This window comes from Psammomys obesus, unplaced genomic scaffold (genome assembly GCF_907164565.1).
Source record: "Psammomys obesus unplaced genomic scaffold, mPsaObe1.curated_primary_1811, whole genome shotgun sequence".
Classification (NCBI taxonomy): domain Eukaryota; kingdom Metazoa; phylum Chordata; class Mammalia; order Rodentia; family Muridae; genus Psammomys; species Psammomys obesus.
Window position 1 is genome coordinate 11,342,883 of NW_026585626.1, and position 12,554 is coordinate 11,355,436.

General features: G+C 41.9%; 1 protein-coding gene across 1 annotated transcript in view; it reads left to right on the top strand.

Annotated features, from left to right (window-relative positions):
* The window catches only part of Kcnh8 (potassium voltage-gated channel subfamily H member 8), a 427,312-nt gene that overhangs the window by 141,903 nt on the left and 272,855 nt on the right, over positions 1 to 12,554 (top strand). The gene's annotated exons all lie outside the window — the stretch shown is intronic.

The window sequence follows — 12,554 nt, forward strand, 5'->3', positions numbered from 1 at the left end:
TTTCTTTCTTTCTTTCTTTCTTTCTTTCTTTCTTTCTTTCTTTCTTTTCTTTTCTTTTCTTTTTTTTTTGTAGTCAGATAGATATGCAACTAAGATTTGGGACAAAGACACATGAAAAGGACTGACTTACGTAATTTCTAGGGAAAGTCCCTTAAAGTGAAAGTATCTCCCGTGTATTTTCTCTTTTTATTTTGCCCTGGTACTATGAAAAGAACTGTCTTGACAAGAAATCATGTAGTGAAGCCGTAACCCCTAATGGAATTCTGTTTTAAGGCATTAAAGAGTCAATTAAGATTTAATGAAACCATAAGTGAGGCCTTAATCTAATATGACTCCTCTTCTTCTAAGAAGTGGGAGAGGCAACAGGGCTGGGCACTCAGAAGGGAATGACCATTTGAGGACACTTTCGCTCAACGCTTGGGGACTTTGTTAGTGTTGACATCTGTCAGTAGGTTTTTTTTTTTTTTGTTATTGTTCTGTGAGGCTTTCCCATGATCTGTGCAGCATCAGCAATGGCCTCCAAGCCTCAGTATTTAAGGGTACTGAAGTCAGTGTCAGGGAAAAAAAAAACAACCAAACAGAAAAGTCACCCACCTTTAGAAGACAGTCATCCTTGGAGGGCACTCTCTGATCATGCAGCTTTTGGACATAGTCTTCTTGACCTGTTGGAAAACACCCCTCTAGAACAAGATGACCCAGTTCTTTGGCACTAGAACCGTGGTTCAGACCATTGTGTTTTTTCAGCGACAATAGAGAAGGTCTACATAGCAAATATGATCAACTGAAAGGATTCTAGCTCTGTGTAATTATACCACAGTGAGTGAAAAGAAGCCAGAGATAAAAGACCATGGGAAAGTCACTGTGGCTGGAGACTGGCAGAGGACTGATAAAGCTGCTGTCACATGAAACAAAGGGAGAAACGACATCCTTTGTGCAAAATACCTGCTGACTACAGACTCATCCTTCCTCAGGACGATCCTTGCGTAGGTCACTCCAAGTCCATTTAGAGTCTTTCTTTTTATGCTTCTTCAAAAATTTCAGTGTTCTCCTACTGAGAAAGACTTGCACCAAGGAGAGAAATCTAGGGGAAGAGCAAAGAGTGGAGGCTTTGGAGGTGGTGGAGGTCTAAAGTAGAAAGCACATGGCAGAGGCGCCATCTAAAATGCCTAGAAGATTTTTCTGAATGTGTTTTCTTAAGTATGCCTATAGCCTTGGACACATGTGAATGGAAATCAATAACGGCACTAATTCTCGCTAAGCAATCACCCGAGCACATTATCTGGCATTGTGAGCAACTAATTGACCTACTTATAGGTGATTGAGATTGCCACCTACACTGCGCAACTCATGCTGCATCAGAGACCTTTATTTGAACATCTGTCTCTTCATGCTACTGGAACTCTGAAAGTATATGTAGCAAAAACTGCCCCTTCCTCATAGCTTAGGGTCTGTAGTCTTGAGGACCATTTTCAGCTGGTACTTACTTAATGAATACCTCTAGAAAGAAAAGGAAATTGACTCATAGAGGAATTTATGGATACATGGAGCTATGTCTACATTTTTTTAAAAATGCTCATCCTCACTTAGAAAGACAAATGGGATGGACACTGGAAGTAGGAGAAAACAATTAACAGGATAGCAGCCTGCCACAGAGTGCCTCTGAAAGACTCTACCTAGCAATGTATCAAAGCAGATTCTGAGACTCATAACCAAACCTTCAGCAGAGTGCAGGAAATCATATGAAAGAAGGAGGAGTTAGTATGGCCTGGAGAGGACAGGAGCTCCACAAGGACCAAATATATCTGGGCACAGGGTTTTTTTATGAGGCTGTATCTCCAACCAAGGACCATGTATGGATATAACCTAGAACCCCTGCTTGGATGAAGCCCATGGTAGCTCAGTCTCCAAGTGGGTACCCTAGTAAGAGGAACAGGGACTATTTCTGACATGAACTGAATGGCTGGCTCTTTGACTCCCGCTCCCCCCCCCCCGCCAAGGGAGGAGCAGCCTTGGTAGGCCACAGAGGAGGACATTGCAGCCAGTCCTGAAGAAACCTGATAGGCTAGGGTCAGATGGAAGAGGAGGAGGACCTCCCCTATCAGTGGACTTGGAAAGGAGCAGGGAGGAGATGAGGGAGGGAGGGTGGGATTGGGAGGGAATGAGGGAGCGGACTACAGCTGGGATACAAAGTTAATAAACTGTAATTAATATTAAAAAATAAAATAAAAAATGCTCATGACATAAAGGCTCTTTCTTCCTTTCCTCAAGGAGCATGCTTAATAAGCTCTGGAAATGCCTCCTTCCTAGCAGGTGTTGGCCCATTGACAGATGACTGATCAGATGATGCACTGGGCATTTATAACTCAGTTTTGTGTCTGGTGGTGCTCTCCAAATGACCTTTTTGCCTTGTAGGTAGTCTCTCTCTCTCTCTCTCTCTCTCTCTCTCTCTCTCTCTATATATATATATATATATATATATATATATATAATATAACTTTGTGTAGTTTTTCTTCCTCCTTTATGAGGGCACTGGTCAAAGCAGTCAGTGTTTATTCTCTACCATCTTCTTCCTTTCCAGTGTTAAAATAAGTGATTTTTGCACCTATCCATCACTCAAAAATAAAGGAGAACTGGGAAAACAAACTTGTTCAATCCTTCATGCTATCATATTTTCAAAAAAATAATAAAGTATGTCCTTCATCTTGGTACAAACTCAACCTGAGTAGTAGCTTTTTTCCAGTCCCACTGGAATAATGAGAAAATCTGCTTTTGTCTTCCCACTTTCCAAAAAGCTGTCTAACCTGTTTTGCGTGCTGTGACTGAGAATGTTTCTGGCTCTTCCTCAAAATCCTTCCACCCAAGTACAACAAGCTAAGATGGGAGCCACCTTAGTTACTTGCCCCATTCCAGCTTCTCTGTAATCCTTCAATGCCAAAGCTTTGTGCTTTCTGTTACAAGTCATCCTAATTGAAGCAACCAATCCCAGCCTCTGTCTGTTCCTATGAAAATGTATCTTATCTCTAGAGAAGATACATTTCTTCTCTACATTCCACAGATCAATAACACCACTTGCTTTCCCTGGGAAAAGAAAGGCATGGTAGCTAGAAATAGAAAATGTATCTTAAGACAAAGAAATTAATATTGTGTTTTGTAACCTTATCAGAATACTTTCTCATTATATCAGCCTGTTCCAGATCTCATTCCATCAAGTACTAAAAACTGGGTCTTGCTTCATCATTCTTAAACCTACAAGTCCAAGAACCAGTTGTCTAAAGGCTTGGCTTCTTCCAAGGGCTGTGAGAAAGTGTCTGCTTTTCATCTACTCCTGCTTTGGTGGCTCTGTGGCTACCTTTGACATTGTTTGGCTTTAGGAAGCACTGCCGTTATCTCTGCCCTCCCTCTTGCACAGGGCTTATCCAATATGAGTACCCCAATTCCCCCTTGTGAATTTGTTTTTTATATTAGTTACATGTATTTATTTATCATATGCATGCACATGAGCCATAGCACACATGTTTAAGTCCCAGACAACTTGTTGAAGTCCATGCTTGCCTTCTACCACGTGGGTCCTGGAGATCTAGCTCTGGTTGAGCAGCTCAACACTGAGCCATTTCACGGACTCAGAGTTTCCCTTTTCACAAGGTCCTTAGTCCTAATATTATGTCCTGCTTGAAAACTTCTTTAACTTGATTAGCTTTCTAAAGACCCCATCTTGAAATATAGTTGTCTAATAGGTATTGTGAAATGAACTTCAATACATACTTTTTTGAAGGGAAGCATATTAACCTAAAGTACCTAGTTAAATTCACATTAGATTAGGAGTTAAATCACCTCCTCAGGATTATAAATTAGTAAATAAGAAGATTACACAGAAGCACTATTGCTCACTCCGAATTCTTTGCTCTTGATCCTTGTGTTCTGTGCTAAATTGGAGATGGTACCTCCTTCCAGGGCAATTAACGGATTTCTGAAATTGTCAGTGTCTTAAATTGATACTCAAATAGCCCATCAGACCTTCCAGCAGTAAAATGTTGGTTTTCAGTCATGTTAATGCCCAAAGTGGTGGTTTCTCACCGAGTTTCCAACAATATAAACCATCCTGTAAGAGATAAGACTAAACTTCACTTTGTTCAGAATGTCAGCACATCCACTGACTCACAGTACTTACCACTGATATAGCATGGCCATTTGGTAACTTCCACATCTGGAGGTGGTGTCTGCAGTTGCCTGTGCGTTGACCCAGTTATTCCCGGCTTAGAACATCTTCTGCCCTAGCTGGCCAGACTTCAGCATTTTTTGTTACTATAAATTAAATCTTTTTTTTTTTTTTTTTGCCGAGATATTGTTCCTAAAACACATATGCAAATATTCCTAATGTAACACATCTAGGCCAGCAAGCTTTATTGTCATGGTAAATTTTGTACTGCCTCCTTTCTTCCTCTTCCTCTTTATTCTTTTTCCTTCCTAATCTTCTCTCTCTTCCTCCCTCCCTCCCCTTCTCTCTTTCACTTTTGCCATTCTCACCTTTTTGAGACAGTTTCACTGTAGAGCCCAGGCACAATTCAAATCCACAATTCCCCCGCTTCAGCTTCCTGATTGCTGGGATTATAGGCATGCCACACCCTTCCTGAATTTATACATTATTCCCTTGATCCTTCCGCGATTTTCTCCTTTGACCTGTTAAACAACCTCAGTTTCTGATCACTGTTACATCATTTCTTTGCATGTTCTTGTGATAACACAACAGAAAAAAGCAATACAAGGGCAAAGGGCTTATTTCAGTTCACTTTTGAAGCTGCAGTCACCTTTCATGTGCATTCACCTGTGGATGGACACTTAGTGTTCTTTTTATTGACTGATGAGAATCACGCTTCTGGGAACAGGGGGGTGCAAATAAATATACTAGCAGGCAAGCCACTTCCTCTGTGCATACACGCAGAAGAACAATTGTGGGTCATCTGATCCAGACGGATTTCCAGCTTCTTAGGAACTGCTTCAGAACCGCTTTCCACAACGGCTTCACTCTCACCGATAGTGCACATGTTTCCATAGCAATTCTGACACCTATGAGAAGAGGGGGCACCTCATAGTGGTTTCAATTTCTCCAGTAACACAGCTGGAGCACCATCCATTTAAGTTTGCTTCCCATCTTTCCGTCATATCATAGATCTTCTTGCTTTTGAGCTTTGGGAGCTGTCTATAGATCTTTTATATGATGTGTATTTTTCAAACAACTTTTCCAGCCTGGAGGGGGCCTGTTTTCCTTCTTAGTGGTTTCTTTTATTGCGTCAGTCCTACTGAGCTATTATATTAAGGCCTGTATTTTGTATACCTTATTGTGAAATTATGTTTTCAGTCATATATCTATTATATCAGGCCTTTAGTCATTGGAGTAGATTTTTTGTGTGAGTACATTTTTGTAAAATAATGATCAACTTCATTGTTTTAAAAATAGAAATCCAATTTTTCTCATCATTATTTATTGAGCAGACAGAGAACTTGTGCCTTGTTCTTCTTAGAGAGCTTGCTGAAAATTAGTTGACTACACATTTGGCTTCATTTCCTGCCTCTGTATTTTGTTCCAACCTACTTTTTGTCTCTTTTCATGACAGCACCATATTGCTTTTCATGCTATGGCTTTCTGATATAAAGCAGGTGATGTAATACCTCACACATTTCAACACTATTGTGGCTTTGTTCTTCATAATTACCTTAACAATTTTTGCTCTTTTTGTTTTTGTCTAATTTTTAGGATTGGCTTTTTTATCTCTTTGAAGAATGCTGTTGAAATGCCCAAGTAATTACTCAGATGTACATATCACATTTCAAAAAATGGACACTTCAACAATGTTGATTTTCCAGGTTATACAAATGGGATGTGTTTGCATTCATGTGTGTCCTCTTTAGATTAGTTTATCAATGTCTTAATGTTTTCAGAGCACAGGTCTCTCCATTTCATGACTTTCCTTTCCTCTGACACTAAGTTTATGCAAAAGACTGTTGAGTGAGTTTTTATTCTCAGTTATTCAATATGACACTGTGACAGATTTCTAGAATATTTCATTATTCCCTGTAGGTATTTTAGACTTGGAGTTCAATATAGGAAAGCAGGAAAATGGAGTTTCAGAATGTCAAATTATCTTCAAAGTTAACGTTTTGAAAACACAGTATGTATAGCTTCTCCAATTTGACGACTGAGATGGGTTTTTAGCTAGTGCTATGTAAGAGCCAACGTTCAGAGCAAAGTGTACTATGTTCACTTGTGCACCCAGTATGTGAGCCACAAGAGTGCATTCTTCATGGGAAAACATAGTTTCTAGACACAACTGATGTGGCGTGGAGGCTTCTCAGCATGGTCATAATTTACAGCTTTGTTAAAATACCACATTTAAGGACCAAGTAAGGCAAGCCATCTGGGACTATCCTCCAAGAAGAGATCGAGAAACCAGTCCTGATGACAGTAAACAAAGGATACTTTACTCTAAGAATGAGGAACCTCAAGATGGAAAATGTCTTCCAAGCAAGACAGGGTGGTTTGCCCACCTGAACCAGGAGAAAGAAGACAGGCTGATTGTGATGATTACCAGAACAGGGTCATTTGCCTAGAGGCACCTGTGGCATCGCCAACCATAGCACTCGGGCAGCCTTCAGGACAACGTGCTTAGATTTGCGCATGGCTATAACCAAGAAGACTAGGCTGCGGAGAGGTTTATTCCATTGACGTTTGGAGCTGTTTCTGATATTCTCTAAGGAGTTTGGCTGCCCTGGAAAAAACAACAAACAAACCTGTGAAAATGAGATTTTGAAAGTATTGTAAAAATCTGTGAAAGTGTTATAGCTCAGACTGATTAAAAGAAAAGGCAGAGTCTATGCAGTGCCCCAGGTATCCATTGCTGGGTAATATCCCGTTTCCAGTTTGGTTGCTTAAAATATCTATTATCATCTCTTGCAATTTTGTGAGTCAGGACTTTGGGCTGGCGTGGGAAGTTGCTTTTTTCTATATGGAGTTAGTAGAGATGTTACTGTCTGGGGGTCTTGATTAAGTTTATTTTCTCTGCCAGTTAAAGAATTAAAAGGCAGAAAAATCTCGAGCACAACTGGTAGGAGCAAGGAGGACTTCAGGCACTACAGATGGCATCAGCTGGGGAAGCAAAACTGTTATTAGGAGAGAGGAAACAGGGAGACAGCAGTGGGTGACCTGGGAGACCACAAAACACTCCATCTTTGAATGCTTGGGGTTTTACAGGACCTTGATGGGTCTTTATCCCCCAATTTAATGTTTCCAGTGTGAACAAAGACAGGGAGCATTATAAGCCTACACCTTAGGGGTAATCATGTCATGACCAGGCCTTAATTTTGTTGGGCAGGTCTACCTGCAAGGGAAGAGATGTTCTATGTGTGGGAGAAAATGCCTGCCAGGCCTTAAGGCCTTAGCCTCCAGTCAGAGTGGAAGGAAAGAAGCTTGAGTTTGCAGTCTTTATTTGAGTTTGTGCCCTTGCTCCCCATGGATCATCTATCAAGGATCTAGCTATCTGACTCCTAGACTTCCAGACCAGCCATGTGAAATGCCCTTGGGTAAAGTTTTTCTGGGCCCTACAAACCAGCATCCTCAAGGACAAACATGTTGTTCTTTATGTTTTGGTTTAAGATACCTATTTTGTAGGCTTTGGTTTTCTATATTCATTTGACATTGTTCCATCATTAGCCCTATAGCTTCTAACCTGATTTGGCTTCCTAAGTACTAAGATTGTGAGACTTTATCATCAAACCTGACTAGCTAAAATATTTTGAAATGTTTTTCAGTGTATCTTTCCAGGTTTGGTAGGAGATTAGTGTTTTTATGTTCTCTCTTATGCTTTTTGTATTTCATGGTGAATTTCAGAGATGCAAACAGAGTAAACTTCAAAGCATTTGTAGCAGGTTGACAAAGAGTTCAGAATTCACTTGTATGAGGCTACATGTGTGTGGGACTTGTAGGGTAAAAAGCCCCACCTCAATTCCAGGGCTTAAAATCCCACCATCCTTGAGCTTGATATCCCACCAATCCCACTGATCCTACCAATCTCCACCCTGGAAAACTTTGCCCTCAAGAAACCTTGAATAAAGACTGCTTCATACTCAGGTGTCTTCTGCTTCTTTCCTGAGCACTTTCTTGTGATTTTTTTCTCTATAAATCTCTTGTGTAAGGTTTGTTGTGCCTTGTGACTTTGTCTAGTTCTTGGATTCCAACTGCCAGGATAACTTCCCCTCAGAGCCATAAAACTTAGTTGGTGTTGTGACTTTGATAGGCTTTTCTGGTGCCTGTGCTCTCCCTCAGGGTCTGTGCTGCACTGGGGCCCTATCCCTCATCTCCAGTCCACATGCGACAGGTTCACCTTCTTATCCACCAGTAGTAACTTAATTTGGTAAGTTTCCCTGTTGGGCAGAGGTACCCCAGATACCATCTTTAAGGCCGAAGCTTGTCTTCTTCACCTGACCAAGTTCCCCAACCCTTGGAGCTTCAATCATGCAGTTTTGTTAGGCCCAATGGGGCTGTTGTTCTCCTTCCCTGCTCTCTCCTCCCAACATCTCTTCAGAATTGTCCATATTCTTCCTCACTTTCTGGCCTCCATAACTCCCAATTAATCAAGGCCTTCATTGCTTTTGCAACCTTATTCTTGATGCTCTCTCATGACCCCCTTGCCTTCTGGCCTTCATGAAAAACCTGGTACCAGGTGCCAACTCTCTCCTCAGGCTTAGCTGGGCTAAGCCCTGGGCCCTGATTGAGTGTGCTGATGATCCACTGAATGGGTTGTTCTTCCTCCTGTCCTCCCTGAGTCCTGGAGACGTCCTCGACTGCAGACAACAGTGACGGTTTTCTTCGTTGCCTCCTTTCTCATCCATGGGAACAGTATCTTCCTTATAATTTCATTCCCCTTTGGGATGCCTCTTTGAAGTCCTCCAGCCTCTCTGGCTGGCACCCAACTGGAAGAACTCTAAACTTGTTTGCTTCTGCAATCAAATTTTGCCTCAATATCCCTTAGATAACCAATCCAAAGGGCTGCCTAATGGCACCCTACATCCTAATATTATTTGGGAACTTCATAAATACTGTGAGCAATCAGGGAAATAAAAAGAGATTCCTCATTCCTTATTTTTAAGTTTTCCCTTTTTTTCCAAATCCAAGCCCTGTTTGTCTGGTCTTCACCACACCCTACTCCAACACACTGTATAAATGTCAGGTCCTTTAAGTTACAGTTGATGGGTCTGTAAGTTTGTTGCAAAGTGGGAGCTGGGATCTAACAAGAAGGAAAGAAAGCAAAGGAGTAGTCCAGCTGCAGCTGTATACACCTGGCACATGCTCCTCCCTAGATGGTGCCTCCCTCAGCTCCCATTGTCCTCTGTCTGTAGCCAGGGCTCAAAAAATTCTAATCTCTAAGCCGTCTTTTTACATAGCTTACTAGATTCAGTTTTACAGGGATTCAGCTGTCTTTCAGGTATGAGTGGCATTCGACTATTATTTTATGCTGTCCCCCTTCAAGTAAAAGTTGGCTCTGGAGTGGAGGTATGCCTCCCCCTCCTCTAGAGCCAAACAAACTTATTCAAAGGTTTCCTCCAAAATCTGTCCTATATCAGGAGAGCCACCTGACTATGAGACAGAGAAAGGAGAGCAAAAGGACAAAAGAATAGACTATTCCTAATGAGGAGTACTCATTGTACACTCTTTCTGTTTTGGGTTTAACCCTCTAAAATGTTTCCAATGTATGGATTTTATCTAAAGATTTGTAAGACTACTGTGTCAAGTTTCTGGATATCAAGATTTGTAAATGTATATTGGGTATGATTAAAAAAATGTGTAATATCTATAATAAAAAGCTTAACTTAAAACTTAAAAAAATAATGGTTAATAGTTAAAAATTAATACACAGGCAATATTAAAGAAAACATGGCTTGTCCCCATCTTCGCTGCTATCTCTCCATTGGGATGGAGGCAGCCATGTGGCTGACAGCCGTAATTGCTAGGTTTGGAAAAGATATATTTTACCATGTGACCTCACTTCCATCTTGATGAAAACTGACCACATGGTGTAAGCCAAACAAGGGGTGAGGAAACAACACAACTTCTCCTAGCTATGACGCCCAAACCAGGTGATCACTCTATTATTTCCAATCACGTGGTAACGAGCCTCCTCCTTATTGTCCTCAACCCATTCCTTCTCTCCCTCTCAGGTCTTTTCAGTCGCCCTTTCTCTTTCCCCAGCAACAGGCTGCCAAAATCAACCCTCTCAGGTGCCACTTTCAACCATCTGGCAGCCCTTAGTCCTTCTACTTTCTCCTGCTCTTCCATGGGACCCCCTTCCCTCCCCCTACTCATATTCAACTGGCTACTATTCTTCCAGTGTGAAATGTTGACACGTTGGAATGCTTGGTCAGGGTACATGTACCCTACTCATTCAGTGAACACTCAAAAATAGCAAAAGACCTATACTGCTAATTCTCCCACCTTTATTAAAGCACTTCAATATATTACCAATCTTAACAACCTTACTTTCCATGTCATTTATATGACCTTCTCCCCAAGTAGCACTGTCTTTCCATGACTTTTGATGAGGTTTCTGTGACTTTCTCTCTGAGGAATGCAGGCAATTCTGGCACCAGGCTAGAGCACATGCAGATGAAGTCCGGGCAACTTGCCTTTGACCTGTCTTTGTAAGACTACCCTTAAAGCACTACTTCTTTTCCCAGAGTTTCTATGATGTTAGGGCAAATGTAAATATCTAGAGAAGGAGCCCCTGATGTCACAGGCAGAAATCCTAATGGTGACCTTCAATGTGTACCATGGGAGAGATGAAAAAGTCCTGAAAACAAAAGTACCCGATATTAGCTATGGCCAGTGGATAGAGCATTCCATTAGCCATAGAAAGTTCCCAGGCTTTCTAACTTTCTGTCTAACTTTCAAAACCCAAGGACCTCCAGAGCCAAGCCTCAAATGTTTTTGGGAGGGTCCGTAGGCCTGGGTTTTCTGGAGCTCATATATCACCTCAGTTATGTCTAGGGTGCCATCAAGGGGACATTGTGCTGTCAGTCCCCTCCCCTTGTCCCTCAGGGTCTGAGCACATCAAGCCTAGGTTGCCCACCAGCCCACTTCCTAGGTCTAACCATGGAAACTGGGGATCCAGGGCTTCCTTGGCCAGACCAGTGTCATTTGTGACAGGATGCCTCAAGTAGTCAAAAAAAGCACCAGGGAGCTCAATCTCCTTGCTTTTTCCAGCAAGGCCACACCTCCTAACAGTGCCACTCCCTATGGGCCAATCTCCACCAGGCCCATCTACCTAGTTTTGATGGCGTTTCAGAGCCCCACCTCTTCTTCTTGTTCCATGATTGTTGGGGTAGGGGTACAGTCTTACCAGCCTCACCAAACTCACTTAGCTGTATCTCTAGGTGCTTTCTCCTTACACACAAAAGTAATACTGTCTAGGGTTTCTATTGCTGTGGAGAGACACCATGACCATGGCAACTCTTTTCTTTTCCTATCTATCTATCTATCTATCTATCTATCTATCTATCTATCTATCTATCTATCTATCTATCTATCTATCTATCTATCCATCCACTTCACAGGCTGATCCCAGCCCCCTCCCTCCTCTCCTCCTAGTCCTGCCCTCATGGCATCCTCCCTTTATTACCCCAAGGGTACCCAAGGGGTTCCAATCCACCTTCAAGTCTCAGCAGGACTAAGCACACCCCCTGGCAACTCTTACAAAGAAAAGTATTTAATTGGGACTGTCTTACCATTCGGATGTTTAGTCCATTATCATCATGACAAAAAGCATGGCAACATGCAGGCAGGCATGGTACTGGAAAAGGAGCTGCTGAGATTTCTTTATCCAGATTGTCAGCCAGCAAGGCCACACTTATCCCAACAAGGCCACACCTCCTAATAGTGCCACTCCCTACGGGCCAAGCAGTCAAACACACGAATCTATTCATATTCAATATGAATATGTTGTCTATTCATATTCAAGCCACCACAAAATACTAACCTGTTATGTCCCCTTGTTGGAAAGGGACCTCCTACCCAATGTGGGAGCATCTATTTTCTTCACTATTCCAATTTGTTTCTCCCCAGGCTCACTGGCCATTTCCCATCTCCATCTATTCCAAACTATACCTTCTGACTCATCTTCCTTTTTACTGGCTTCTCAGGTGGATACTTGAGTATGAGAACCCAAAATCTCTCTATAGCCAAACATCATTTCCATTTTGTTATCTAATTATAAAACTCTACAAAATGTCACTCAGGCCCAATATCCACTCTCTCTGCAAGCCTCAGGGGACTTAAGCCTTTTATTTCTGGCCTCTTAAGAAAAGGCCTTCTACACATCTCCCTTTAACATCCTCATATTCAAATAACCTAGTGGAACCTACCTCTTGTTTCAGGGTCTCTGACTTCTTATTATCTCTGGTTCCTATCTACCCCATATACCCCAAACCTATACTCTCCTTTCTACTATCCCATTAGGGACTTCTCTCTCTCTCTCTCTCTCTCTCTCTCTCTCTCTCTCTCTCTCTCT